Raw genomic sequence first — 9885 nt, 5'->3', positions numbered from 1 at the left:
GGTATTGTATGCTAATCTAGGTAGAATAATTGCACTGTCCCAAAACAAGATCAGTAGGGGAGATTTTTGAGCTGTGTGTCTCATGTCTTTACTGTTCTTTCATGCACAATGATGCACATGGCCTATCAGGTATTCTTATTTGTTCTTGTTGATTCATATAAAAATGTATGCAGCTTTGAATGTTTTTATGTGTGGTGTGATTGCTAGTTAGCCTACTGCAGATCTGGACAAACAATCCACCTACCACTATTGTCACTATGAATGGTGACAGACCATTAGATAGAGCACTATACTGACCTGTGGTATCGTAAAAGTTAGCACATATAAAAGTGTAATACAAAGGTAATGTACCAAAACACCTTGATATAGGGGAGGTGCATGTAAGCAGATGAGTAAATTTGTCTAGGATGGAAGTGATTGTATAGTAAAACCTACAAAAGAGTGAATGTAAAAAAGGAAAAAAAACACACTACCCTCTCCTGTTTCCAATAAAAAACACACAACCCTCTCCTGTTTCCAATAAAAAACACACTACCCTCTCCTGTTTCCAATAAAAAACACACTACCCTCTCCTGTTTCCAATAAAAAAAACACACTACCCTCTCCTGTTTCCAATAAAAAACACACTACCCTCTCCTGTTTCCAATAAAAAACACACTACCCTCTCCTGTTTCCAATAAAAAACACACTACCCTCTCCTGTTTCCAATAAAAAACACACTACCCTCTCCTGTTTCTGATGAAAAAACACACTACCCTCTCCTGTTTCTGATGAAAAAACACACTACCCTCTCCTGTTTCCGAGAAAAAAACGCACTACCCTCTCCTGTTTCCGATAAAAAAACGCACTACCCTCTCCTGTTTCCAATAAAAAATGCACAACCCTCTCCTGTTTCCAATAAAAAACGCACTACCCTCTCCTGTTTCCAATAAAAAACACACTACCCTCTCCTGTTTCCGATAAAAAAACACACTACCCTCTCCTGTTTCCGATAAAAAAACACACTACCCTCTCCTGTTTCCGATAAAAAAACGCACTACCCTCTCCTGTTTCCAATAAAAAACGCACTACCCTCTCCTGTTTCCAATAAAAAACGCACTACCCTATCCTGTTTCCGATAAAAAAACACACTACCCTCTCCTGTTTCCGATAAAAAAACACACTACCCTCTCCTGTTTCCGATAAAAAAACGCACTACCCTCTCCTGTTTCCAATAAAAAACGCACTACCCTCTCCTGTTTCCAATAAAAAAACGCACTACCCTCTCTTGTTTCCAATAAAAAAACACACCACCCTCTCCTGTTTCCAATAAAAAAAAACACAACCCTCACCAAAGCAAAAAAAGATGTTTGACAACCCATCCCTATTTTGGACCACACATCCCCCTGAGTAAATTGCGATCTGTCCCTAAAACTTTGCAACCATGGTCATGCCCCTATGCCCCTACTCTCTACTTCTGTACTTTAAATGTGAATCATTCAGAGGCTGTGCCAGCTGAACCATGAACCACTGACACACTGCAGTTAGGGAGGAGGGCTCTTCTAGCTGCCCTAGCTCCTCTACCTTATCTAGCTCCCTATGTTTTGATTCATCTCTTTTTCTATAAATGTATTTGCCTGGTTTGTAAAGATGTTTTACACTGACGCGAAGGCCAGTCGACCCAATGAAGTGGCCCCGTTGTCAGTGCAGCTGAAATTCAATGGATTTTGTGCTTAGAGACAAAACAAAAACAAACGTTTTAATGTTGACCACTTATTATAAAGGCCTTTCTTAGAGACCAGTCTTACATCTGCACTAGAAATATTCAAATCACAACTAACTCGAGAAGGAAAAGGACAATCATACAATATAGCCTGGGTCCCAGATGAAAGTTTCCTCTGAAGCAAAGCATAATTAATACAGAAAAATATTACAGGTAAGTGATTTTTTCTACCAGAAAAGAAAGCCATCTCAAACACCGTCAAAAAAAATGGAGTCTGGGAGTCAGTTGTAGGGTGTACAGACACAGTTCATTACCTAGGTACCCTCATCTCCGATCGAATTTCTCTGTCAGGTTATCTGATGAGATTAAGCACCAGTGCCATTATGTAGTGGAACGCTGTGATACCTTTCCATTTTACACCTGACTAACTTTCAATCGGGAGGCAGCAGCCTTAGTGGAATGCAGAAAAGTTACTGTGAATGTTGTAAATGGTAGGGCTATAGAATCTCATGAGTTGCAAAAGGGTTCTTTGGCTGTCCCCATAGGAGAACCCTTTTTGACTCGGGGTAGAACTCTTTTGGGTTCCATGTAGAACCCCCTGTAGAAAGGGTTCTACGTGGAACACAAAAGGGTACTACCTGGAACCAAAAAGGGTTCTTCTCATATGGGGACAGCCGAAGAACCCTTATTGGTTCTAGATAGCACCTTTTTTTCTTAAGAGAGTATAACATGCAGTGGCTATGTTACTAGTAGCTATTTGTTAGTGCATAATGTGTATTTTCACACATAATCATATAGATAAGGTACCAAAAACCTAAAGCCACAAGTAAATTAAGTAATAAATATATAAACTTAAATCGTGCATCATGAGGAAACAGGCTTAAAGATGATAGATATCCTGTAGATTAAGAAAACTGATTGCAGAGAGAACATGCATACATCATCATGATCTATGCTCAACGGCATATCACAATAACTTGTATGTTGTTTATTATTGCAAAAAGTTTTTGTTGTGAATTTTAATATCTTAATGAGTCTAATTGTATACTTTTACTCAGTGCTGCTGCTCGTAACAAATGGGCAACAAGAATGTGTTGACATCCGTGAAAATGGGTAAAGCTTCTGATAAACTGCTAGGAGAGGGAGCTGGGGATACTGCTGATGATGCTATCCTCTGCCAAAGCAGCATCATCTATCAGCATTACAGTGGTATTAGCAGACATTTCTCTAAGTGGGAAAGCAGTTAGCTGCCAATCCAGCTTAGGTGGACTGGCAGAGCTGCCAGTCCAGCTTAGGTGGACTGAAGAGCTGCTTGCTGAAGTTCAACTTTTCAGTTTTCATGTTTTGCAGCTCTAGAGTTTTTAAGAAAAAATAACTGTAGCTGCTTCCTATTGATTCTAAGAACATGCCTGCTCATGAAGTTAGGTATATAGTTGAAGACGGAAGTTTGCATACACTTAGGTTGGAGTCATTAAAACTTGTTTTTCAACCACTCCACAAATTTATTGTTAAAACCTCTTAAAACCCCCCTACTTTTTTCAATTTCCACCTGAAGACATACCCAAATCTAACTGCCTGTAGCTCAGGTTCAGAACCAAGGATATGCATATTCTTGATATCATTTGAAAGAAAACACTCTGAAGTTTGTGTAAATGTGAATTGAATGTAGGAGAATACAACACAATATATCTGGTTTAGATAATACAATGAAAAAAACATGTTTTTTATTTTTTATTGTTGTATCATCATCTTTAAAATTAACAAGACAAAACAGACATTCAGATAGGATGATGGGGACAATTTCAGTGAAAAACAGAAGATGGCAGCAGTACCTGTGCAAAGGTCCAAAATGAGTGTGCTACATGACATTTATCATGAAGTCACGCAGGTGACAAGTAGCCCAAATGTACCCAAGTGGCCAAATTGGTGAAGTTATACATTTTGAATGGAATAACTATATACAAAATACCAAAATGGTATTCTAACACACACCCCCAAATAATGGAGAAAAAACATGAAAAAAAATATACATTTACAAAATAAAACTTTCAATATTTGGAAGACACTCAGTCCTCTACACAATATTGTGCTGTTGATGCCAGGTGCCATAGCAGTCTCATTCTGCTGTAAAGCAGAGGGTCACCAAGCATGTGGTGCAGGTGATGGGGGACTTCATTTTGCAAAGAATACAGTGACGCCTCCATGCTGTGCCCTTTTGGCCCTGAGGCACATCCATGCCTGCAAAAATATATTTGGGCAGATGAACACCACTTGTGGCAGGAGCTGGATGAACCAGCTTCAGTGGGGGATGGACACCTTGGCACTGGGGGCTCCCATTCAGAGTCAGTGTCACTGTGAAAGAAAATGTTCAGTTAGAATAGTTTTACATATGAGCCCTGTATCAACAGGTATAATAAACAGATATATATAGAGTGCAGGGAACATAAGGTTGAATATATTATTGTAGACCTGCTAGATCTACTGTCTCATTTATATTGTTATAGACCAGCTAGATCTACTGTCTATTTTATATTATGACATTTCAGCTAGATCTACTCTCTTATATTATGACAGACCAGCTAGATCTACTGTCTTTATTATATTACAACAGACCAGCTGTATCTACTGTCTCCATTTCACTTTGGCCATTGTTGTGGGCCTGCCCTCCCCTCAACAGCCTCAAATAGGCTATTTCATGTGGGGGTGGGGTGGGGCGGCAGACACACGCATCTCACATTTCATTACATTACATATTGCTACTAAATTTAAAAAAATCACAAATAATATTTTATATTATTAATTTCAAACAACGGCATTCGCATGAGAAGAACTTACCAGTCCAAAACGATGTCCTCTCCGTTCAAAACATATTCCTCCATTTGGGAATTGCTAAATTAATCATCCTCCAACAATCTCTGTCTCACTTTCCCGATCAATTTCTTCTAAAATTGTGTGTACATCTGTATATCTAGACTTAAGATTTAGCTTTCCCTGACTTAGTCGCCATACTGTTTGATATATAAACAGCTGAAGATGCGCTTTACCAAAACAACGCTGTGCGTAACATGCGTTGCTCCTTCCGGTATGAAACTTCAATGGTGAGTGACCCTCTTTACGCCGGAGTTTACTACATGGGTTGGTCTTCCAACACATAAACATTACATATTGCCGTTTACCTCAGCTTATTGGCTATCTACCCAGCTAGATTTCAAGACGATCAGTGGTCATTGGGTTAAAATACAGTCAATCAACGAAACAGCGGTCATATCATTGGTGCACAATGACGTCATTACTTGTTGTCTTCAAATCGGTTTCTTTCAGTCAATACGTCCCGCGAAATGACCCATCGGGTTTGGTTGTGTTACAAACAAACCAAACATGACTGGTTTAGTGTGTATATTTACATCAAATGTGTCGTTGAAAATAGAATGAGACGGAATTCACGACACAAGTGGTTCACAAAATGTTTTGTGTTAGGCTATAAAAATGAACGAGCGCTGTGAACATGTCGTTCTATCAAATGACATGTTCAGTGATGGATACAATTATTGAAAACAAAAACTACATTTTAAGTGAGAGGTAGGCAACTGCTTTAAGAGTATAAATTATTCTGTTTGAGAAGGTTTGAATCCTAAGCAACCTGCCTACACATAGTTTGAAGTATAATACAAACATACTGTAGCTACTGTAGTAGGTCAAAGCTATGTGCTGGAAAACCTTGGTAAGCATGGGTGGAATAGAGATTGTGATGGTTATGTGAATTTCCTTTGTTTTTCGGCTTCAGACCAATGTCTATTTCTCAATTAATATATATTTTTTCACGTTTTTTTACGCTGGAAGGGGATCACACAACATTATTACACAACATTATAATACAGCATAACTCAGCAATAAGAGTTAAGTAAAATTAAACAATAATAAGAAATGGCAACATAAATAATGTAGTTGTTAGTACTTATTTCATATTTTAACAGCTGATTTTCCAGAGGGAAGCGAAAAAACAGAAACCCATTTAAGCCAATATGGCAAGTTCCCAGGAAATACACAACATGTACCCACTAACTGTTTACATGAAAATATACCTTAATAGAGACATGTGAGACGCTAGCTTCTCACCTAGTCAACAGGAAATGGAAGTGCGCAATGCCAAATGCTAATAGTACTCGATAAAACTCAAACTTTCATTAAAACACACATGCACGGTACTGAATTAAAGCTACACACGTTGTGAATCTAGCCAACATGTCAGATTTTTAAAATGCTTTTCGGCGAAAGCATGAGAAGCTATTATCTGATAGCATGCAACACCCCGAAATACCTGAAGGGGACGTAAACAAAAGAATTAGCGTAGCCGGCGCTACACAAAACGCAGAAATAAAATATAAAACATTCATTACCTTTGACGAGCTTCTTTGTTGGCACTCCTATATGTCCCATAAACATCACAATTGGGTCTTTTTCCCGATTAAATCCGTCCATGTATACCCAAAATACCAATTTATATAGCCCGTCTGATCCATCCAAAAGCTCTGTTCCAAAACGCAACGTCATTTTTTAAAATTAAATAAGTTGCCTATATTCTTTGACAAAACACTTCAAACTACTTTTGTAACCCAACTTTAGGTATTTGTAAACATTAATAATCGATCAAATTGATCACTGGGCGATCTGTATTCAATAGCAGCTACTCTTGAAATCATGGTCCTTTGTCTCTCTCCCATAAGTCTCTTCCTGTTTACTGGTCGAAAGGAAGGGCCTATTTGTCATTCCACCAAGGATTTAAACCAATGAAAATGCCAGTACTGTCGACATTGTGTGGAAGCTGAAGGAACTGTAACCTTACCTTTATTTATTTTCCTTTGCGATAGACAATTCAGAGACTGGCGGATGAATACTTTTTGGGGGTTTTTGTGACCAGGTTTTTCTTGGGATTTCGCTTGCTGTTCGCGTTCTGTTCTGGTCACAGACATTATTTAACCAGTTTTAGAAACTTCAGAGTGTTTTCTATCCACACATACTAATTCTATGCATATACTATATTCCTGGCATGAGTAGCAGGACGTTGAAATGTTGCACGATTTTTAACAAAATGTTGAAATAATTCAGGGGAGCTTTAAGAGGTTTTTAACTGACTTGTCTAGTTAAATAAAGGTAAAAAAAAAAAAAATCTTGTGATGATTGTGTTTTCAGCCACCTGTAGCTTGTGGGTGCTTTAAATGCACTACAGTCAATTTTGAGTGCATATTGTGGTGGCTTTTTTCTGTTTTATCAAATGAGGAGCGTTAAACTTCACACACCAGTCAGAGTTATACTTAAACTACATCTTTAATAATAATACGTTTTGCAATAGCATTTGACTTTCAACAATTCACTATTGCTATTGCACAGTTGAGTGACTACAGAAAAGTACAAAGATCTTTTATAGCGAAGATACACCCCTCTCAACTTGCATGACGAAACACAGATCTTAGGAACAGTTCACAAAGGTTAAGATTTGTATGAAAGATATCTAGCAAACAGTTTATTGTAAAGACCAGTGTCTGGCCCCCTTACTCAAAAGGGAACCGTCTCTCCCTGGTATGGCATAGAACAGAACCATTAGCTCATGCTCTCTGGAATGCTCTTTAGGTTTTATCACCCAAAGACATAGTAAATCTCCTCTGTCAGTGCTATCTCATAGAGGCCCATCCTCAGTGTAACACACACACACACACACAATAGTTAACAGAATACTCTATTCTGTCAAATAAAACAACCATTATAATGCAATAAAAGCATTATATAATCTTGCAATTTTCCACGACAAGATCTACTTATATTAAATGTATGATAGCTAGCAAATTAATTATCTAACTAACGTTAGCCTGCCTAGCTGGAACTTCTGAAGAAGAAAAATGTTTTATTTCTACAATTTCCAAAAGATAACCAAACAAAAACACATTTACTTTTTACGAGACGTGTTTGTGCCATCATGTGCATTAGTAGCACAATTTGTAACTTATTTGCATTCGTTTTTACTTACACTTGTATGTTGACTTCTCCACTGATGTTGTTTTTAAGTTTTCGTGGACTTTTCTTCGTGGATGTACAATTGTAGCGAATTTAATTATGGGGAGGTTGAGGCCCCGGAGTGAACATAATTGTACACTTGCAAAGCCAACTAAAAACGAGGGCTGAGGGGCTGACGTTGCAAACTTCCCTTGCTTGGCTAATCATTTGGACCACCCTCCAAGATGGTGACGGGGATTCCCCCAAGGGCATAAGGCGAGGGTAAGTGTTTGGACCGCAGCCTCTATTTCAATGAGACCACACATACTAGGCACACTTGAACTCTCACCCTCAACTAGGAGAGGTAGGCTACTGAAGTTGAAGCAGCGAATTTTGAGTGTATGAATAATGCGAAGAATATGTGCTTTAATTACAGTCGGTAAGCTAATACATACAAAGCAGAAAGAGGACCGTTTCAAAATAATCTGTGGAACAACAAAAATATTTTAATTCCAAAGTCGTCTGTCTGACCACCCACCCCTGCATGCAGCATGAAAAATGCAGAACATGCTGCAATGATCTCGGTTGGAACCCGCATGTCAGTACACAACACTATGCTCATCATGTCATCCCTCATTTTAGGAGGAACAGATGGTGACAGGGGTCTTAGCAGAGTCAGTCAACCAGGGAAGACCAGTCTCTGACAGAGGTGCATTTTTGCACATACTCTCTCTGTCCAGCAAACGCTGGACAAGCCAGATGCTATTTTATGGCATTCTGACAAACCTCTAAAGTTTACACATTTTTTATTTTATTTACCGTTATTTAACCAGGTAAGCTAGTTGAGAGCAAGTTCTCATTTAAAACTGTGACCTGGCAAAGATAAAGCAAAGCAGTGCAACACAAACAACAACACAGAGTTACACATGGAATAAACAAGCACACAGTCAATAACACAATAGAAAAAAGAAAGTCTATATACAGTGTGTGCAAATGGCGTGAGGAGGTAAGGCAATATATAGGCCATAGAAGCGAAGTAATTACAAATGAGCAAATTAACACTGGAATGATAGATGTGCAGATGGTGAGGTGCAAGTAGAAATACTGGTGTGCAAATGAGCAAAAAAGTAAATAAAAACAATATGGGATGAGGTAGGTAGATTAGGTGGGCTATCTACAGATGGGCTATGTACAGCTGCAGCGATCGGTTAGCTGGTCAGGTAGCTGCTGTTTAAAGTTAGTGAGGGAAATATAGGTCTCCAGCTTCAGCGATTTTTGGAATTCGTTCCAGTAATTGGCAGCAGAGAACTGGAAGGAATGGCGGCCAAGGAGGTGTTGGCATTGGGGATGACCAGTGAGATATACCTGCTGGAGCATGTGCTATGAGTGGGTGTTGTTATTGTGACCAGTGAGCTGAGATAAGGCAGAGCTTTACCTAGCATAGACTTATAGATGACCTGGAGCCAGTGGGTCTGGCGACGAATTTGTATCGAGGGCCAACCGACTAGAGCATTCAGGTCGCAATGGTGTGTGGAAAAAGGGGCTTTGGTGACAAAACAGATGGCACTGTGATAGTCTGTATCCAGTTTGCTGAGTAGAGTATTGGAAGCTATTTTGTAAAGGACATCGCCAAAGTCGAGGATTGGTAGGATAGTCAGATTTAAGAGGGTATGTTTGGCGGTGTGAGTGAAGGAGGCTTTGTTGCGAAATAGGAAGCCGATTCTAGATTTAATTTTGGATTGGAGATGTTTAATGAGTCTGGAAGGAGAGTTTACAGTCTAGCCAGACACTTAGAATATGTGGACAACTACAAATACCTAAGTCAGAACCGTCCATAGTAGTGAATCTAGTCGGGTTGGCGGGTGCGGGCAGCGAACGGTTGAAAAGCATGCGTTTAGTTTTACTAGCGTTTAAGAGCAGTTGGAGGCCACGAAGGAGTGCTGTATGGCATTGAAGCTCGTTTGGAGGTTAGTTAACACGATGGCCAGATGTATACAGACTGGTGCCGTCTGCTTAGAGGTGGATCAGGGAATCACCCACAGCAAGATCGACATTGTTGATATATACAGAGAAAAGAGTCGGCCCGAGAATTGAACCCTGTGGTTCCCCCATAGAGACTGCCAGAGACAGTTCAGACACGCTGAACTCTGTCTGAATAGTAGTTGTTGAACCAGGCGAGGCAGTCATTTGAGAAA

The 9885-nt window shown here is 39.4% G+C and overlaps 1 long non-coding RNA gene across 1 annotated transcript; it reads right to left on the bottom strand.

Moving 5' to 3' along the window:
* Positions 1-3390: 3390 nt before the first annotated feature.
* LOC149975201 (uncharacterized) lies at positions 3391-6477 on the bottom strand. The gene is made up of 2 exons (XR_016489121.1): positions 6100-6477; positions 3391-4054 (listed from the first exon to the last, which is right to left on the bottom strand). It is a non-coding gene; the product is annotated as an uncharacterized LOC149975201 (long non-coding RNA).
* Positions 6478-9885: the final 3408 nt, after the last annotated feature.

Source organism: Oncorhynchus mykiss, chromosome 19 (genome assembly GCF_057628025.1).
Source record: "Oncorhynchus mykiss isolate SJ-2025 chromosome 19, ASM5762802v1, whole genome shotgun sequence".
NCBI lineage: Eukaryota > Metazoa > Chordata > Actinopteri > Salmoniformes > Salmonidae > Oncorhynchus > Oncorhynchus mykiss.
The sequence above is the reverse complement of the archived record's forward strand: the minus strand, read 5'-3'. Positions and strand labels throughout refer to the sequence as shown.